Source organism: Podarcis cretensis (assembly GCF_951804945.1).
Source record: "Podarcis cretensis genome assembly, chromosome: 7".
Taxonomy (NCBI): domain Eukaryota; kingdom Metazoa; phylum Chordata; class Lepidosauria; order Squamata; family Lacertidae; genus Podarcis; species Podarcis cretensis.
In genome coordinates, this window is record NC_137176.1 from 78053520 (window position 1) to 78071736 (window position 18217).

The 18217-nt window shown below is 46.3% G+C and overlaps 1 protein-coding gene across 1 annotated transcript in view; it reads right to left on the reverse strand.

The window, feature by feature from the left end:
• ENPP2 (ectonucleotide pyrophosphatase/phosphodiesterase 2) overlaps positions 1-18217 on the reverse strand; it is an 87337-nt gene that overhangs the window by 63051 nt on the left and 6069 nt on the right. The window lies entirely within an intron of this gene.

Sequence of the window (18217 nt, forward strand, 5' to 3'; positions counted from 1 at the left end):
GACTCCTTGCTAAATGTCGGCTACTGTCATGTGTTTACAAGAGCTTATCCACACTTGATTTAAAGCCAAGGGGTGTTTATTCTTTTTGCTAAAAGCCACACTACAAACACATACAGTGGTACCTGGGGTTAAGAACTTAATTTGTTCTGGAGGTTTGTTCTTAACCTGAAACTGTTCTTAACCTGAGGTACCACTATAAGCTAATGGGGCCCCTCGCTGCCGCCACACGATTTCTGTTCTCATCCTGAAGCAAAGTTCTTAACCCGAGGTACTATTTCTGGGTTAGCAGAGTCTGTAACTTGAAGCGTCTGTAACCCGAGGTACCACTGTACTGTTCTCCACACGAGACATTTCCTACAGCGTGTTATCAAACCTACCTTGGTACCTGCAATACACGAGCAAGCTGTGCACTGCTTGGTGAGGTAATGGTGGACTAGAACCTGGTAGACCTGGTTCAAGCCCCTGCTCAGCCACGAAGCTCTCTCAACTTAACCTCTCGCTGGGTTGTGAGGAGGAGAACCATGTTTGCCACCTTGACCTTCATTAGAGGTCAATCTAACAATTAACAAAGAAAAATGTGTGCTTGTCTCTAGCATCTATCCTAAATTGCTGAAGACCACAATACCTCAAAGACCGCCTCTCTCCATATGAACCAACCCAGAACCTGTGATGATCATCTGAGGGTCTTCTTCGTGTGCCCCCTTCATGAGAGAGTGACAACAGGAGAACTAGTCTTTTCTGTTGTGGCTCCCCATTTGTAGATTGCTCTCTCCAGGGAGGCTTGCCTGGCACCTTCATTAATAATAATAAATAATAATAAATAATAATAATTTATTATTTATACTCTGCCCATTTGGCTGGGTTTCCCCAGCCACTCAGTGCGGCTTCCAACAGAACAAAACTTCAAACATTAAAAACTTTCCTAAACAGGGCTGCCTTCAGATGTCTTCTAAAAGCCAGATAGTTGTTTATTTCCTTGACATCAGATGGGAGGGTGTTCCAAAGGGCCGGCGCCACTACCAAGAAGGCCCTCTCTTGCATATATTTAGGTGTCAGGCAGAAACATTCCTCTTCTCTCAGGCTTTTGGCTGATTAATAATAATAATAATAATAATAATAATAATAATTTTTTATTTATACCCCGCCCTTCCCGGTTCAGGAAACCAGGCTCAGGGTGGCTAACAACAAATTTAAAACACTTAATTGATGCTACAAAAAAAACAAAACAAAAAAAAACAGCATAAACAATCTATGGCCTTTTAAACTGGAGCAGGGCTATTGTTAGTTTTGTTTGTAGTTTGTAGTATGTATTTTTCATGAATCCTACGATCCTCGAATGAAGAGTGGCATATAACTTTAATAGATAAAATAATCAAATCAAATAAATATTTGAAGTACTACACCACTTTAATAATGATGATGATGATGATGATGTCACCCATCCGATCTTGGGTTGCCCCAGCCACTCCAGACAGCTCCCAACAAAATATTAAAAACACAGTAAGACATCAACCATTAAAAACTTCCCTGGCAAGCATAGTTTGTTAATGGTGCAGTGAGTTGTTAGGAGAGCTATAGTAAGCAAGTTGGTGTGATATTCCAGCAGATATTCCATAGCTATGTGGCCTGCCTACCAACATGGATCGGAATTGCAATGCCGTACACAACCGTGTATTAAAAGAAATGGATTTTGTGAAAAAGCATCCCATGCTTTCAAAACACTGCTATTCATTCTTAAAGAAAGAAAGAAAACCTGCCTTTGATAAGCAATCCTATGCACAAAGCTGATCATCACTGCGGACACAGTTGCTGCCCAAACTGTCAGTTATGAAATTTATTTGCTCAGGCAAATTTACCAAGGTAGTGGCAGCTTTTTCTTCCCGGCCTGATGAAAACATCTTTCACTAAACTGTTTACCAACAACCACACTTAAGAAGGGACAGACTTGTGATTGTCGAGCCTGCAGGGAGGGGTGGAGGAAAGGCTACTTTCCCAGATTATTTAATAATAATTATCAGGCATAGAGCTTGGGTTGGGAACCCGGTACAATCGGCTTGTGTGCTTTCAATTGAAGTCAATTGCAGCTTCTGCAATGCATAGGCAGGCACCCAGTCTGGCCCACCGAAGTCAAAGGGAGCTTTGATAATGATTGCAACAAGCCCAGGGCCAAGATCACACCATGCAGCTTCATTAACCGGATGCCTGGTAGCCCACGATATTTCAAAGACTCGCCACTACCTCCAACCCTGAACCGAACACACTCGTGCAACCCTGCAAACTCAAGACGCCTGTGACTTTCAGAGCAGGCACTGGCAGAAGCCATCTGCTGGGTTCTTCCAAACGGCAATTAACAGAAGCTGCTCCTGCTTGACAAGTCATTTCCCCCCCTTCCCCAGGCAGCTCTTAGTGTATACGTATATATTTTATACACACACAAATCCACATTGTGCAGCTGTGCCTTTGCCCTGTGGTTTATGTGGCAGAGCAATTACAATTCAGCAGAGGCCAAGATTTCTCACTCAAATGATACGTTGCATTCTACAAAGAGATGCCCAGTTTATTCTAAACCATTCGTATTTGCTTATACTGGATGGCACGGCCTAAAAACACATATAGTTAAAGCAGCACAAGGCTTTGCAGAGGCTCAGCAAGGCATAAACCTTTTTCTCACATCGTAGAAGAGCCTCTGTACCCAGGATGAGGAACCTGTGCCCTCAAGGCACTGAGGCTGAAGGGAGTTAGGAACCCAACAGCAATCAGATGATGGAGGGCAACAAGAATCCCAAGCCTGCTTTATATCTCTTTCACACTGTGTATGTCTATGTTTTAGGGCAGAAGGGAGCCATTTTGAAAATATTCACCCTTGGCATCGAATCACACAGAACAACTGGTGTCAATTGGCTTGCCAGGGAAAGAGACCAGCTATAGGTGGTCCAAGCCGTTTGATATCACACCCTCCAACATTTCTCCGCTAAAAATAGGGGCATCCTGTTTAATAATAATAATAATAATAATAATAATAATAATAATAATAGTCATCTTATTATTTATGCCCTACCTATCTGATTGGGTTGCCCCAGCCACTCTGGACAGCTTCCAATATGCTCAGTTGTTCAGAGTGTGGTGCCAAGGTTGCAGGTTCGATCCCCGTATGGGACAGCTGCATAGTCCTGCACTGCAGGGGGTTGGACCAGATGATCCTCAGCGCCCCTTAATTCTAAAATTCTATGATTCTATGATATAAAAACACAACAAAACATTTTTTTGAAAAACCTTCCCTATACAGTGGTGCCTCGGGTTACAGACGCTTCAGGTTACAGACTCCACTAACTCAGAAATAGTACCTTGGGTTAAGAACTTTGCTTCAGGGTGAGAGCAGAAATCGCGCAGCAGCAGGAGGCCCCATTAGCTAAAGTGGGACCTCAGGTTAAGAACAGTTTCAGGTTAAGAATGGATCTCCGGAACAAATTAAGTTCTTAACCCGAAGTACCACTGTACAGGACTGCCTTCAGTCATCTTCCTTGGCTCAGGAGTAGCACAACTCCACACCCTCCCACATTTCTCTGATGGAAATAGGGTTGTCCTAAGTAAAAGTGAGGCATTCTGGGATCAAACCAGGAACCAGGACGGCTTCTGTAAATCCAGGGCTGTCTCTGGCAAAGCAGGGGCACTTGGAGGGTCTGTGATATCAGAAATCCTCCTCCGGTGCTACCACGGTGAATTGACAATTTGTTGCTCCTTTCTATGCAGGGTTGAGCGAACTTCAGGCCTAGGGGCCAAATATGGCCCCCAAGCCTCTCTGTTTGGCCCTTAGGACCCTCCCCAAGTCTCATCACTCACTGGCTGGAATGGCTCCATGAATTATGACAATGCCTCTGGCTTGTCTGGGTAGTGGATGGGGAACAATGTGTGAGTGCATATAGAGATTAGCCTACTACTGTACCTGCATAACGCTTACACTACGGCTCCGCCCACTTTTGCCTCTGACCCCATCCGTCAGTGAAATGTGGCCCCTAGGAGATTTCCCAGAAATGAATGTGGCCCTTGGGTTCTTCGCCCCTGCTCAGACAGTATTGCAGAATCTCCCAGCTAAGCGAGAGCATCTCAATGCTGGCTTTAGAAAAGACCACCTGTCCGCCTGGCTGTTGTTGCATTTAACAAACTGAAAGTACTCTGGGTATATTCTGAGTTATCCCAACAAGAACCCTGCGAGGTAGATCACTATGACTAGCACAAAGAAAGTGGGAATTTGCTATAAGGTGCATTTGTCGGCAAGAAGAAATTTGAAGCAGGGACAGCTGATAGCTGCTCTCTGCTGGGCTCTTATATGGGAATGCGCTGAAAACAGGGAGACCCATTCTCTCTGGCAAGCTGATCCTAAACGGCACGTTGGCAGAAAATGCTGTTTACTTTCAGATGACCCGTTTGCAGGAGCTCTCATGTTAAACAATGTGGCTCTTGATCTTTCATAGGCGAGAACGGACTCCTAAATAGAAGTGGAGTGGCCTGCTAAGGTCTATCCAATCACAAAAGCTACAATCCCTTGAGGGCAGTCATGTGTTCATTGCAGGAAGGAAAGGACCTCCTTTGGGGGGGTGTAACTGCCCCAGTTGCTGTTCACCCACCGCAGGACCCATAGCTGCATAAACACCATACATTTAAAGCACATGCAGAGAGAGAGAAAGCTCGAAGAATCCTGGAAACTGTAGCTTCTCCCTACAGAGCTACAATTCCCCACACCCTTAACAAACTACAGTTCTCAGGGTTCTTGGGGGTAGGGTGGGGAGGCATGTACAGTGGACAGTCGGGTTGCAAACGTGATCCATGTGGAAGGCACGTTCGCAACCCACAGCACCGCGTCTGCGCACACGCGGGTTGCGATTCGGCACTTCTGCGCATGCGCGACCGCCAAAACCCAGAAGTAACCCATTCCAGTACTTCTGGGTTTTGGCGCATCCGCAACCCGAAAAAACGCAACCTGAAAGCATCTGTAACCCGAGGTATGACTGTACTTTAAATCCACAGTATGTAGGCAGCCCGTGTCAACACAAATACAGTGCCAAGATTCACTTTGAGCAAGATTATATGCCAGACATGTAAAAGGTGATTCATAAATTGACGAATAAACAACTTCTCATTTTGCTTCCCCCACCTGAGAAAAAGGCAACATTGACCCAGGCCAGGGCGTACTGCTCAAAGGGTGGGCTCCTAGTCCTAGCAATATATAGATGCTGGCTTATACCAAGTTGGGCCACTAGCCCATTTATCTCAGTACTGTACTGTCAACTCTGGCCGGCAGCTCATCTCCAGGGTCTCAGATGCCAGGGATTGAATTTAGGACCTTTTAAATGCAAGTGTGTGCTCTTCAGCAATGCTCAGCCCTGACCTAGCCTTCTTAAGTTTTTATAGTGCCTAAAATTTGCTGTGCATCTTCTTCTGCAGTGGCCTTCTTGTTTCTGCTAATTCTAAAGCATAAATTAAGCTTACAAAAAATCTGCATCCAAAAGAATGGTCTTCTTTCCTCCCTGGAGTAAAACAAAAACGCTCTCACTTATATCCAGCTGTGAAGGTGGTGGTGGAAATGGTTGAGGCTAGTTTTCCAAGGGCTGCTTTTAGATAAGATGCCACCATTTGATGCATTTGTGTGATTTAAAGAGCATTTGATACCTCTTTGGACTTGGATAGCAGTTTCAGGATCTATAACTGCACGTGGCCTGAAACAGGGGTCAGCAAACTTTTTCAATAGGGGGCCGGTCCACTGTCCCTCACACCTTGTGGGGGGCCGGACTAAATTGGGGGTGGTGGTGAATGAATTCCTATGCCCCACAAATAACCCAGAGATGCATTTTAAATAAAAGGACACATTCTACTCATGTAAAAACATGCTGATTCCCAGACCGTCCATGGACTGGATTTAGAAGGTGATTGGGTCAGATCCAGCCCCCAGACCTTAGTCTGCCTACCCATGGCCTGAAACCACAATGGGGAAGGGAACTACCCCTAAATGGTGCATCAACTGCCCTCTTACCTCGCAGTATTATGATTTCAGGATTCAGAAAACCAGATTAGAATCAAAGTGCTGGAAGGTGCATTGTAGGCCATTTCTTCCAATTCCCTGCCTGCTTCCAGAGTCCTGGAGTTAAAGCTTTTCCGAGAGATGGTTGTTCAGCCTCTGCTTGCAAAAAAGACCCCAGCGAGCAACTGAGTCCACTGCTCAACTGCTCTTGCTTAAGGATCCCAACCACATTATCCATTTAATGCAGTATCATACATTTATAAACAATCATGGCTTCCTCCCCAAAGAATCCTAGAAACTGGGGTTTGTTAAGGGCGCTGGGAGTTGTTTGGAGAACCCTATTTCTCCCACAATTTCAGAATTAAACCACTCTGGAAGGCCTCACCGAGGTCACATCCATACCATACATTTAGAGTGCATTTATTATACTTTAACAGTCCTGGCTTCCACTGCAAAAATCCTGGTAACTGTGGCGGTGGCAATGAGACTGTCATCCTTCTCCTTAATCTTGGGTCGCATCCACAGCAAATGTTTAAAGAACATGACTTCACCCAAAGTAGTGAACTGTAGTTTGTTACGTGTTCTTGGGTTGTACCTCTGTTAGATGTCATCTACAGAGCCTAGGGCTTGCTGATCAGAAAGTTGGCGGTTCGAATCCCCGCAACGGGGTGAGCTCCTGTTGCTCAGTCCCAGCTCCTGCCAACCTAGCAGTTCGAAAGCACGTCAAAGTGCAAGTAGATAAATAGGCAGGAAGGTAAACGGCGCTGCTCTGGTTTGCCAGAAGTGGCTTAGTCATGCTAGCCACATGACCCGGAAGCTGTATGCCGGCTCCCTCGGCCAATAAAGCAAGATGAGCGCCGCAACCCCAGAGTCATCTGCGACTGGACCTAACGGTCAGGGGTCCCTTTACCTTTATCTTTACAGTTCTCGGGATTCATTAGGGCGAAGCTGTGTGCTTTAATTGTATGGTGTGCAAACATGGCGAGTGAAACAAGCGCAGCAGTTCCAAATGCCTGGTGTGAAAGTACCCTTGCTCTCCTCAAAGGTACGGAATAGCATGATTTGTGCTTTAGAAGGCCCCAGTGCGGCTGCAGCTGAAGACATCTCAGCAATACAGAAGGAATTCATTAAACACGAGTCCGACTAGTGCTAATTCTTATGTAAGCAGACTTTTACTGCAGGGGGTTGCATTACTAATGAACTGGCCCTTTACTGGAAGCAGGGAATGATTTCACTTTCCAAATCATTCATAGCAATCCAAAACTTTCTCGTTTGTTGTCATTTCACATAGATGATGAATTGGCCAACATTGTTTAAATGGAAGCTCTTGTTTTGTTGAATAATCAGTAAGAATGTATATTTTATTGTATTTATCTACATCATCTGTGCTCTATAATAAATGTTTCCTGTCATCTGCACTGACCTTCTCCCCCCGCCCACTGGCACCCTCCAGATATTTTGGACAATGGCCATCATACCCAATCATTAGCCATGCTGGCTTGAATTATGGAAGTTTCACTTTAAAACATCTGGATGGCACCAGATTGGAGAACGCTGGTCAAAAAATATATTTGTATATAAGTAACTGTAATGGTTCTAGGGGTTGCTCGTGCGTAAATCGGCGCCACACTTGGCTGAGTTACCTGGGTGAACCCTTTCTGTCCGGACAACCACTCACCCGTGGCTGTCTCAATCGCTGGCAGAATCCATCAGTGGGCGTTTCTTGAACTTCTTCCAGCAAATAAGCTCTTTGACACCTAGTCTCCGCCTACTCTCCCTGCGTGAAAGCCTTCTGCGCAGGGAGGGTGTGGGCAGCGGAGGACCCGTGCTCTCCCCGCTGGTCTCTGGCGAGGAGTCATGGAGCCACCTCGTCGATTCCCCCATCGGCCCCCCTTCTCCACTAGTGTTATGCTGATTTCCTTCCCCAGAAGATGGGCTGCTTCTCTCCCTCCTGGTACGCTCTCCGGGATCCCTCTAGAGCCCTCCCTCTCCCTCTGGCTCCGATGGCAGTTCCCTGACATCCACCTCCTCCCCAGGACCCCCTCCACCCCCAGCACAACTTTCTGATTCAACCTCATCTCTTCCCTCGCCCGACGATGAAGGGAATCCCCTGAAGGAGCTGTCACCATCCTCTGAGGATGGAAGTGTAGCTTTGCCCTCACCCCAAAACAGTGCCAGCCCAACCATTCCACAAGATGAAGATTTTTGCTGTGTGCCTTTGAGCCCCTATCAGTGTAACACTTCTGGTGACGGGACCAACAACTCTTCTTGTATTGAACTTGCTGACCCTGGATTCTCCATACAGTCCTGCTGCAGCTGCTGCGTAACTGTGAACACAAAACTCCAATTTCCCCTATAATTTCTGCAACATCTGATGAAAGGTTGCACATGTAGCAGCTTCAGAAGCAAAGCCTTGCAAAGTGGGGCACTGCTAGGGAGCTCATTCCTAAAGAGCCCCACAACTGACAGAAACCTCGCTCAAGGTCATGGGGAAATCTGTAATTTTTGTGCCACTTCTACTGCAATAAGAAACTTGAAGGAGGGGATAAAACTGAAACTTTGTTTTGAAAGAGGGGAGTAAAAGCTACATTAAAATGTGTGCTAAGAACTAGCATTGGTTTTGGATGCAATAAATCGCCCTTTGTTTAAACATCTCACAAACAGCGTTGCTGCAGATTGCTTGCCACTTCTGCATATTCATCTGCTGATTTTTTTTTCTTTATTGCGAAAAACAAAACATAACAAAAGCAAATACAGTGGTACCTCGGGTTAAGTACTTAATTCGTTCCGGAGGTCCATACTTAACCTGAAACTGTTCTTAACCTGAAGCACCACTTTAGCTAATGGGGCCTCCTGCTGCTACCGCGCCGCGGGAGCACGGTTTCTGTTCTCATCCTGAAGCAAAGTTCTGAACCTGAAGCACTATTTCTGGGTTAGCAGAGTCTGTAACCTGAAGCATATGTAACCTGAAGCGTATGTAACCCGAGGTACCACTGTACCTTAAACAAAGATTAATCACACTACAACTGTGACAACCTAAAATTCCTTTCAATTCTTCACATAGTCCTTGTTCTTAAAAGATCTAATGTAAAAGAAATACATACAATCTTGACTCTCCTCCACCTATGTGTGACTTCAATCTTTCATTTTTATCTTGGTTGTTGTGTTCTCAGCCTTGATTTTCCTTTATGTCTCTTGTATCCATTTCTTCCTTCTCTTAACCCTGCAAGCATTATGTATCGATATGTTTACCCCAGAACAATGTTTTTTTATATACGCTTTTACACGATCCCATTCTTTTATTAATTTTTGATCTAATTGTCCTCATAGCACTACCGCTAATCTTGCCAAATCTATATATTCACAAAGTTTAATTTGCCACTCTCTTATTGATGGTTTATTTGGTCTATTAAAACAAGTCTCTTCGTAAGGAATGGCCTTGGAACCTGGTGGTCCTTCCTTAGCACAGAATAGGGTTTCCTAAACTTGGATCTTGGACTACAGTTCCCATCATCCCTGACCACTGGTCCTGCTAGCTAGGGATGATGGGAGTTGTAGTCCAACAACAGCTGGAAACGCTGGCATAGACCTTGGTTGGAAAACCTGCAGCCCTCCAAGGTGCTGTTGGATTCCAACTTCCATCAACCCCAGCCCCACCCACCATGGCCAGTGATAGAGGTTGATGGGAGTTGTCATTGAGGCATCTGAAGGGCTTCACATTCCCTAGGCAATCAGACACAGCAATCCCCTATCAAAAGCTTCCTTTCTTTCTGGGACAAGCAGACTCTATGGAATAACCTGAATGACTCTCAGGGGCTTATCTACAAGTGTGCATTGGTTTTATACTATGGCATGATCTGAAGGCATGTGAGGCTACCATGTTGCTGAAGCTAAACACATCTGGACTTGTTCAGTGCTTGGATGTGGAAGATCAACTGAAGCCCCAGATACACAAAATCAGGTTCCATGGTGGGATATAAATAAACACCTGTTATGTTCACCCCTCACCTGTATCTAAGAATCCTAGAATCTCTAACTTGGTAAAGGTGCTAAGAGTGCTATTAAGAAATCCCTAACCTGTCCTCCACATCCAAAATTTAGTTCCCATTAAAGAGGAGCCAACTATTAAACAAAATTTCAAAGGATGGCTGTGTTTCGGTTCATATGTAATTTCAGAAACTAAGAATTGGATAGGTTCGCCTTCACAGCACAAACTGAACTGAATTCCCCTGGCCTGTCCCCATAGCTGTCAAGTGTCCCTTATTTGGCGGGACAGTCCCTTATCCCAGCGCCATGTCCCGCTGCTGTCCCTTATTGATGAGGCTTCATTTGGCTGCTGGCTGGGCTTTCTGCCTTTGGCTCAGAGGGGCTCAGAAGTTGAACATACCTGTGCCCGGAAAATCCCTTATTTTGGTTGCTGATCCCTTAGTTTCGAGGCTGCTGGTCCCTTATTTTCAAATCTGTAAGCTGACAGCTATGCCCATCCCTAAAGCAGAAGGATCACTCTTTACAAACATCACAGTCACCATGACTCAGTATATCTTTGTGTTATATATGTGGGGTTTGTTTTTTCCCCAATTACTGCAAAGGTTAGAAGAGCATGCCTCTTGCTGGTTAGAACAATACTTTTTGTTTTCCCCGAGAAAGAAAAATAACTGAAACATTGTTGGCAAAAACAATAGATAATGTTTCCTTATATGGTTTTTAAAATAATTTGTAACAGAGAATCTACTCAATTGTATTTCATATCCCGAAGAAGAGATGGTGCACACATGGAAGTAACTAAGAGACAAGCTGTGTGGTTTTTATTGTATCCCAGCAAGTCCCCAGAATTTACATCCAAGGACACCAGAGCTTCTTATAACTGCATACTGCCAAGATGAAGAATGGCAGAGTGCCTGCAGATGTTATTCTATTAAATAAAAAGAAACAAAAGTGACACCTTTTCGGTCCTAGTGTAAGAGCTGAGCCATTTGGTCACTGAAACAGTTGATTTTAATGTTGTGTACGAACCATACATTTAAAGAACATTGTCACCTCCAAATAATCATGGGAACTGCAGTTTGCTAATCACAGAGCTACAGTTCTCAATAAACTACAGTTCCCAGTATTCTTTTTTTTTTTTGGGGGGGGGGGTCCACAGCCCAAGATTTGCTGCCCAGTTAAGCAAGCAAATATATATACTGTGTATATATATATATATATATGCATGCATATAAGCAAAACAAAACAAATGGAACTGTTTCTTTACATAATTGACCTGGGATTCTACCGTTGGCTGGTTTTGGGAACCAAATGTGTTTGTTTTTAAAGACACACAATAGAGCAGTTGCGCCATATCTCCTATTGTCATAAGAGAAACTGAGAAATTGAAAGAGAAATCTAGAACAGTATGTCAGTAGGGTGCAAGGATAATTAAAGAGACTGTACTGTTTTATAGAATCATAGAATTGTAGAGTTGGAAGGGACCCCAACAGTAATTATTATTATTATTATTATTATTATTATTATTATTATTATTTATACCCCGCCCATCTGGCTGGGTTTCTCCAGCCACTCTGGGTGGCTTCCAACGGAATATTAAACCACAATAACCCATTAAACATTAAAAGCTTCCCTAAACAGGGCTGCCTTCTTCTAAAAATCTAGTCTAGTCCAACCCCTGCAATGCAGGAGTCTCAGCTAAAGCATCCATGCCAGATGGCCATCCAACCTCTGCTTAAAAACCTCCAAGGAAGGAGAATCCACAACCTTCAAAGAGAGACCATTCCACTGTTGAGCAGCTCTTGCTGTCATAAAGTTCTTCCTGATGTTGGGTAAGAACCTCCTTTCTTCTAACTTGAAGCCATTGCCATGAGCCCTACCCTCCAGAGCAGGAGAAAACAAGCTTGGTCCATCTTCCATGTGGCAGCCCTTAAGATATCTGAAGTTGGCTCTCCTATCTCCTCTCAGTCTTCTCTTTTCCAAGCTAAACCTTTTTTTATTTCACAAATTAAAAAAAGCAAAGCGTTTTAAAAACTTCAGTTTTCCTGGGGAAAAAAATCCGAAATCTCTCACCCGATTCTGCCCCCAAACAGATGGCTGTTTCTTGGCACAACTGAACCTTTCCCAAGCTGGTGTCCTACAGATGTTTTAGACTACAACTTCCATCAGCCCCAGCCAGCAGAGTTATAGAACGGGTCGGAGAACATTGGCATAAACAAACACGTGTCGCTTTCCTCCACATCAGCAGATAGCGTTCCAAGCCCATCTGCACCAGGCATTTAAATCACCACTTTAACAGTGATGGCTTTCCCCAAAGGACCTTGGGAACTGTGGTTTGCGAAGAGTGCTTAGAGTTCTTAAAGGTAAAGGGACCCCTGACCGTTAGATCCAGTCATGGATGACTCTGGTGTTGCAGCACTCATCTTGCTTTATTGGCCAAGGGAGCCGGTGTATATTCACCCCCTCCAACATCCGGGTGATGTGGCCAGCATGACTAAGCCATTTCTGGCAAACCAGAGCAGCACATGGAAATGCCGTTTACCTTCCTGCCAGAGCGGTACCTATTTATCTACTTGCACTTTTTGGTGTGCTTTCAAACTGCTAGGTGGGCAGGAGCTGGGACCGAGCAACGGGAGCTCACCCCGTTGCGGGGATTCGAACCGCTGACCTTCTGATCGGCAAGTTTAGACCACAGCGCCATTGCTTAGAGTTCTTAAAGGTAAAGGTACCCCTGCCCGTACGGGCCAGTCTTGACAGACTCTGGGGTTGTGCGCCCATCTCACTTAAGAGGCCAGGGGCCAGCGCTGTCCGGAGACACTTCCGGGTCACGTGGCCAGCGTGACATCGCTGCTCTGGCCAGAGCCAGAGCCAGAGCCTGAGCCGCACACGGAAACGCCGTCTACCTTCCCGCTGGTAAGCGGTCCCTATTTATCTACTTGCACCCGGAGGTGCTTTCGAACTGCTAGGTTGGCAGGCGCTGGGACCGAGCAGCGGGAGCGCACCCCGCCGCAGGGATTCGAACCGCCGACCTTTCGATCGGCAAGCCCTAGGCGCTGAGGCTTTAACCCACAGTGCCACCTGCGTCCCTTTTAGAGTTCTTAGGAGACCCCTATTCTCTTCCTTGGGGGAGCTCTAGGAATAGTGGTTTCTGTAAGGGAAATATACAGATACCACACAACACTTAGGGTCCAAGAAAGGTTTTCTATTAGGAGTTTTTACTTAAGCCTTTTTGCAGCATGGGGGTGATTCTGGAGGGGGGAGATGACAGCACCTAGAGATGCTGCAGGCTGGATGGGGAGGCAGCATGGTCTGCATACAACCTGTGGGCTACTGGTTCCCTGCCCCCCCCCGGCTCTAAACGGTGCCCCCACTAACAACAACCCCCTAACGGAGGTTAGCTCCCACCAGGCATGCAATGGAGAGCACAGACACCTTTGTTGGTAAGTCCTGGACACTCCTATTGGCACCAAACTCTCACGGCTCGCTCTTCCATCCAGGATCAAAGGCAGTGGACAAAGCAGAAAGAAAGAAAAACCATCTGGCGGCAACAGCTCAAATATTACTGCTTCTCTTGGATAAACAACCATTATCTTGATGATGTCATTACCTCCACCAACATAGACATCAGAGGAGGTTGGGCTGCGACACGCAGGATGGCAAAAGAACCTGGGTGATGTCATCCTCTCTCAATTCCTCATTCAGCTGGTTCGTGATCACATGCACTTGCAGCTGTTAGCCATTGTGCTTCACACAATCCTCATGTTTCTCCTGCCCTGCTCCAGCAACTAGGCAGGCATCCAATGCTAACAGGCCAAAAGATGTCCCACAAAGACAGCATCATGCAACCCACAAGCAAGGCCTATGGCAGAACCAGTTCTGGTGCAGGGCTGCCACGATTTCCTCCTGTGCATTTCAAAAAGGTGCAAGTCAGATGAGGACGTTAGCGGAAACAGGGAGACTTGGCATGAAAGTTCAGTAGTGATGAAGCAGGCTTGCCATACGCCTGGAATTTCCCCAATTCAAATGGCAAAATTAGTGCAAGAACAGAACAGAATGGGGAGGAAGCTGGCGACCCAATTCCTGCGTGATGCTGTCAGAAGCCATTCTACGCTTCACTTCCTCTTCAATAAAAGCCACCTACCTTCTTACACCGGTTAGCACAGCCTTCCCAGATCACGACACCCTCTAGATCAGCCTTTCTCAGCCTGTGGGTCCCCAGATCTTGTTGAACTACAACTCCCATCACCCCTAGCTAGCAAGGCCAGAGCTCAGGGCTGATGGGAGTTGTAGTCCAACAACATCTGGGGACCCACAGGTTGAGAACCGCTGGTCTAGGTGTTGCAAATTACAACCCCCATCATCCCTAAGCATTGGCCATGCTGGCTGAGGCTGACGGGAGTTGCAGTTCAACAACATCTAGAAGGCAACAAGCTGGAGAGGCTGGTATAGCAGATATCTTCATGATGCTGCAGCAGGAGGAGGAGAAGTGGGTTCACTACACAACTTAACACCAGCGCAGAACATCTGCATCTTGCCCATAAGAGAGATCAGGAGATTCCTCCTGTTCTATTCCTTTATTGCTCAGATGTTCACATAAATAGAAAGGGGAAGGCAGGTGAAGAACACCTCTGAGCCTACTCCAGACGTCCATTTACACCAGGGGTAGGCAACCTAAGGCCCGTGGGCCACAAGCAGCCCATGGGGGCCGTTTAACCGCACCACGAGCCGCCCTCAAACCGAGCTGCCCACTCCGCAAGTACCCGTGCACTGTGCTAAACCGGTGCAGCGTGGCACGGGGACTCGCTTCCACGGTGCCGGAAATCGCGTCTGCGCATGCTCAGACGGTGAAAATCGTGTCTGCGCAGACACAGACGCCAGAAATCGCAGTCGTGCGTCTTCACATGCACTCACGATCCAGCTTACGAAGGGATCTCCTCTGGAGTGCACCAGCCCAGGAGAGGTAAACCTTGCCAACCCCTGGTTTACACCCATCCCCCAGCTGCCCTGTGGGAAATATCCCAGTACTGAAAACATCAAGAGAGACCTGCTGGGGCAAGCCAGAGACCCAACTAGTCCAGCTTCCTGTTCTCACAGTCAGATGCCCCTGGGCAGAAGCATATCTAGGCTCCCTTGAATCCTCAGCAAGGGCTTTACTGGCTCCTTCAAAGCCGGGAGGAACCATGAACCAGTCTGCTTCTTGATGCCTTTCCTGCTCTGCCATTGCTGCCATCGGGGTCAGATCTGCTCTGCTCCACCTTCCTTTCTTCCTCCACCTCCTTTGGCCCATCTGTCAGAGTGCACAGGCGGATGGGCTCCTAACCCACTCCTAGCTACACCCTGCTTTTGGGAAGTCTGCAAGCAGGACCTGAGTGCAACAGCACTCTCCTTTCTTGTGACTTCCAGCAACTGGTATTCAGAGGCAGGAGGGCAGAGATGCCAAGCCCAGCTGGACTGGCCCCTGGCACACATGGGGTCACCAACTGTTCCGTGGGGAGGATACAAAACCCCTTTTTATATATGTGGAAACTATTTTTTTTTTTTTTTTTGTGCCTTAAAAGGATTGGTATCCTGAAAGGAGAGATATAAATAACTCAGATTAATTCCTCCTTAGTGATGTATGGAAGTGAGAGCTGGACCATAAAGAAGGCTGATCACCAAAGAATTGATGCTTTTGAATTATGGTGCTGGAGGAGACTCTTGAGTGTCCCATGGATTGCAAGAAGATCAAACCTATCCATTCTGAAGGAAATCAGCCCTGAGTGGTCACTGGAAGGACAGATCGTGAAGCTGAGGCTCCAATACTTTGGCCACCTCATGAGAAGAGAAGACTCCCTGGAAAAGACCCTGATGTTGGGAAAGATAGAGGGCACAAGGAGAAGGGGATGACAAGGAGAAGATGGTTGGACAGTGTTCTTGAAGCTACCAGCATGAGTTTGACCAAACTGCGGGAGGCAGTGGAAGACAGGAGTGCCTGGTGTGCTCTGGTCGATGGGGTCACAAAGAGTCAGACATGACTAAATGACTAAACAACAACAGCAAAATCTATTGGTTATGCAGCTAGAAGAAAACGGTGCCACTGAAGCATCACAAAAGCACAACAAAATGTTTCCTGAGGACAGATCGTGAAGCTGAGGCTCCAATACTTTGGCCACCTCATGAGAAGAGAAGACTCCCTGGAAAAGACCCTGATGTTGGGAAAGATAGAGGGCACAAGGAGAAGGGGACGACAGAGGACAAGATGGTTGGATAGTGTCTTCGAAGCTACCTGCATGAGTTTGACCAAACTGTGGGAGGCAGTGGAAGACAGGAGTGCCTGGCATGTTCTGGTCCATGGGGTCACAAAGAGTCGGATACGACTAAACAACAACAACAACAACAATTCCTCCTCTTTGAACTCTCCTGCACACCATTCCTCAGGAACACCAGTTTGGGAATTTCAAAACCAGGTCCAAACTTGGGGCATGGACAGCTTTCAGCTCCTTTGCATCTTTTACAACCCTTTCTACTTTTCCTTAAAAAAAACCCATTCCAATTGGCTACAGCACTCTACTGTCTCGACTGTGTGCAGCATTCGCAGGCACCTTCTCCTTGGAGACCAACCCTGGAAGTTGAGCCTGGAGCCACCCATACCTACGCCATCTTGGATGCTGTCCTAATGAACCACAGTGCCGCCTAGGGCTACTTCACTACTGGGCTTTATGGCTGAGAACCATTGGATTCTACCTTAAACAAAGTCAGCCCATCAGTCTAGCTCAGGATCAAAGAATCCCAGGAGCTGCCAAGAGTGCATGTGCAGCAGCACAACCAGATGCCTTCATTTGCCCCAGCTGCAAGAAAACATCTCTCTCCTGTATCGGTCTCGACAGCCACAGCAGGCGCCGTAACCTTCCAACAGTTTGACTTCCCTCCTCCTTCAAGGATCCTGAGATTACATTAAGGGTAGCCAAATTCTGTGTGATTTCCGTAAAACTTAGGGAACAAGCTGTGCTATTGTAATGATTAAGGCCTTAAATGATAATTTTAGGTTATATGTTAGTGACTAAGTTTTAATTTATATATATTTTTAACTGTTGCTAAATCTGTATTGTCCATGTTATACCTAATTGCAAATTCAAATGTATCCCTATTGTGTTTTCTGACGTCCTTGATATTGTATGTGGGCTGGAACTGGTCTGTGACCGAAATAATAAAATTCATTCCTTCACTCCTCCTTTGTCTACTGAAACAGGATAGCTCAGCTGGTTGGAGCCAAGCATATTCCTGCATTGCTGGGGTTGGACTAGATGATCGCCAGGGTACCTTCCAACTCTAGAATTCGATGATTCTAGGAAAAAAGACGAATGCCAACTGCTTCTCTTTGGCCTACTGTTACTGGATGGTTACAGCATTGCTCTCTCTAGCATGGGAGGCTTTTGGTTCCTTTCAGTCTAGAACACCAAGGCCCCATCTGCCCCAATCTGCCACATCATCCCCCCTTTAAGCAGTCATGGCTTCCCTAAAGATTCCTGGGATCTGTAGTTTGTCAAGAGTAAAGGCAAAGGTAAAACGACCCCTGACCATTAGGACCAGTCACGGGCAACTCTGGGGTTGCGGTGCTCATCTCATTTTCTTGGCCGAGGGAGCCGGCTTACAGCTTCTGGGTCATGTGGCCAGCATGACTAAGCTGCTTCTGGCGAACCAGAGCAGTGCATGGAAACACTATTCCTGCCTGAGTGGTACCTATTTATCTACTTGCACTTTGACGTGCTTTCGAACTGCTAGGATGTCAGGAGAGTTTGTCAAGAGTGCTGAGATTTATTAGGAGATCCAGATTCCCCTCCCAGAGCTACAATTCCCAGAGTTTTCTAGGAAGAGAATAGTGGTCTCCTAACAACTCACCTTAACAATGAATCTGAATATTAACTGGGGGGAACACAGCTGTTTAAAGTGGCATGGTACTGTTTGAAATGTATAGTACTGATGGTCCTTAGTTACAGGATTCTCTGAAGCTTGCCTTTACATTGAGGAGGTTACCTCAAGGCTGTGTGACCACTGGTGTTGTGGTCAGCTTTGATGTACAGTATAGGCAATTTTTTGTGACTGCCCCCATAGCTACAACCCTCCACAGAGAGTCCAAGAAATGCAGCTGTGTTGATCCATTGCATAGCCACTCACATCAAAGAACAGCAACACATAGCATAGTACCCAATTTATTAGGATAAGCTGACAGTCCTGGAA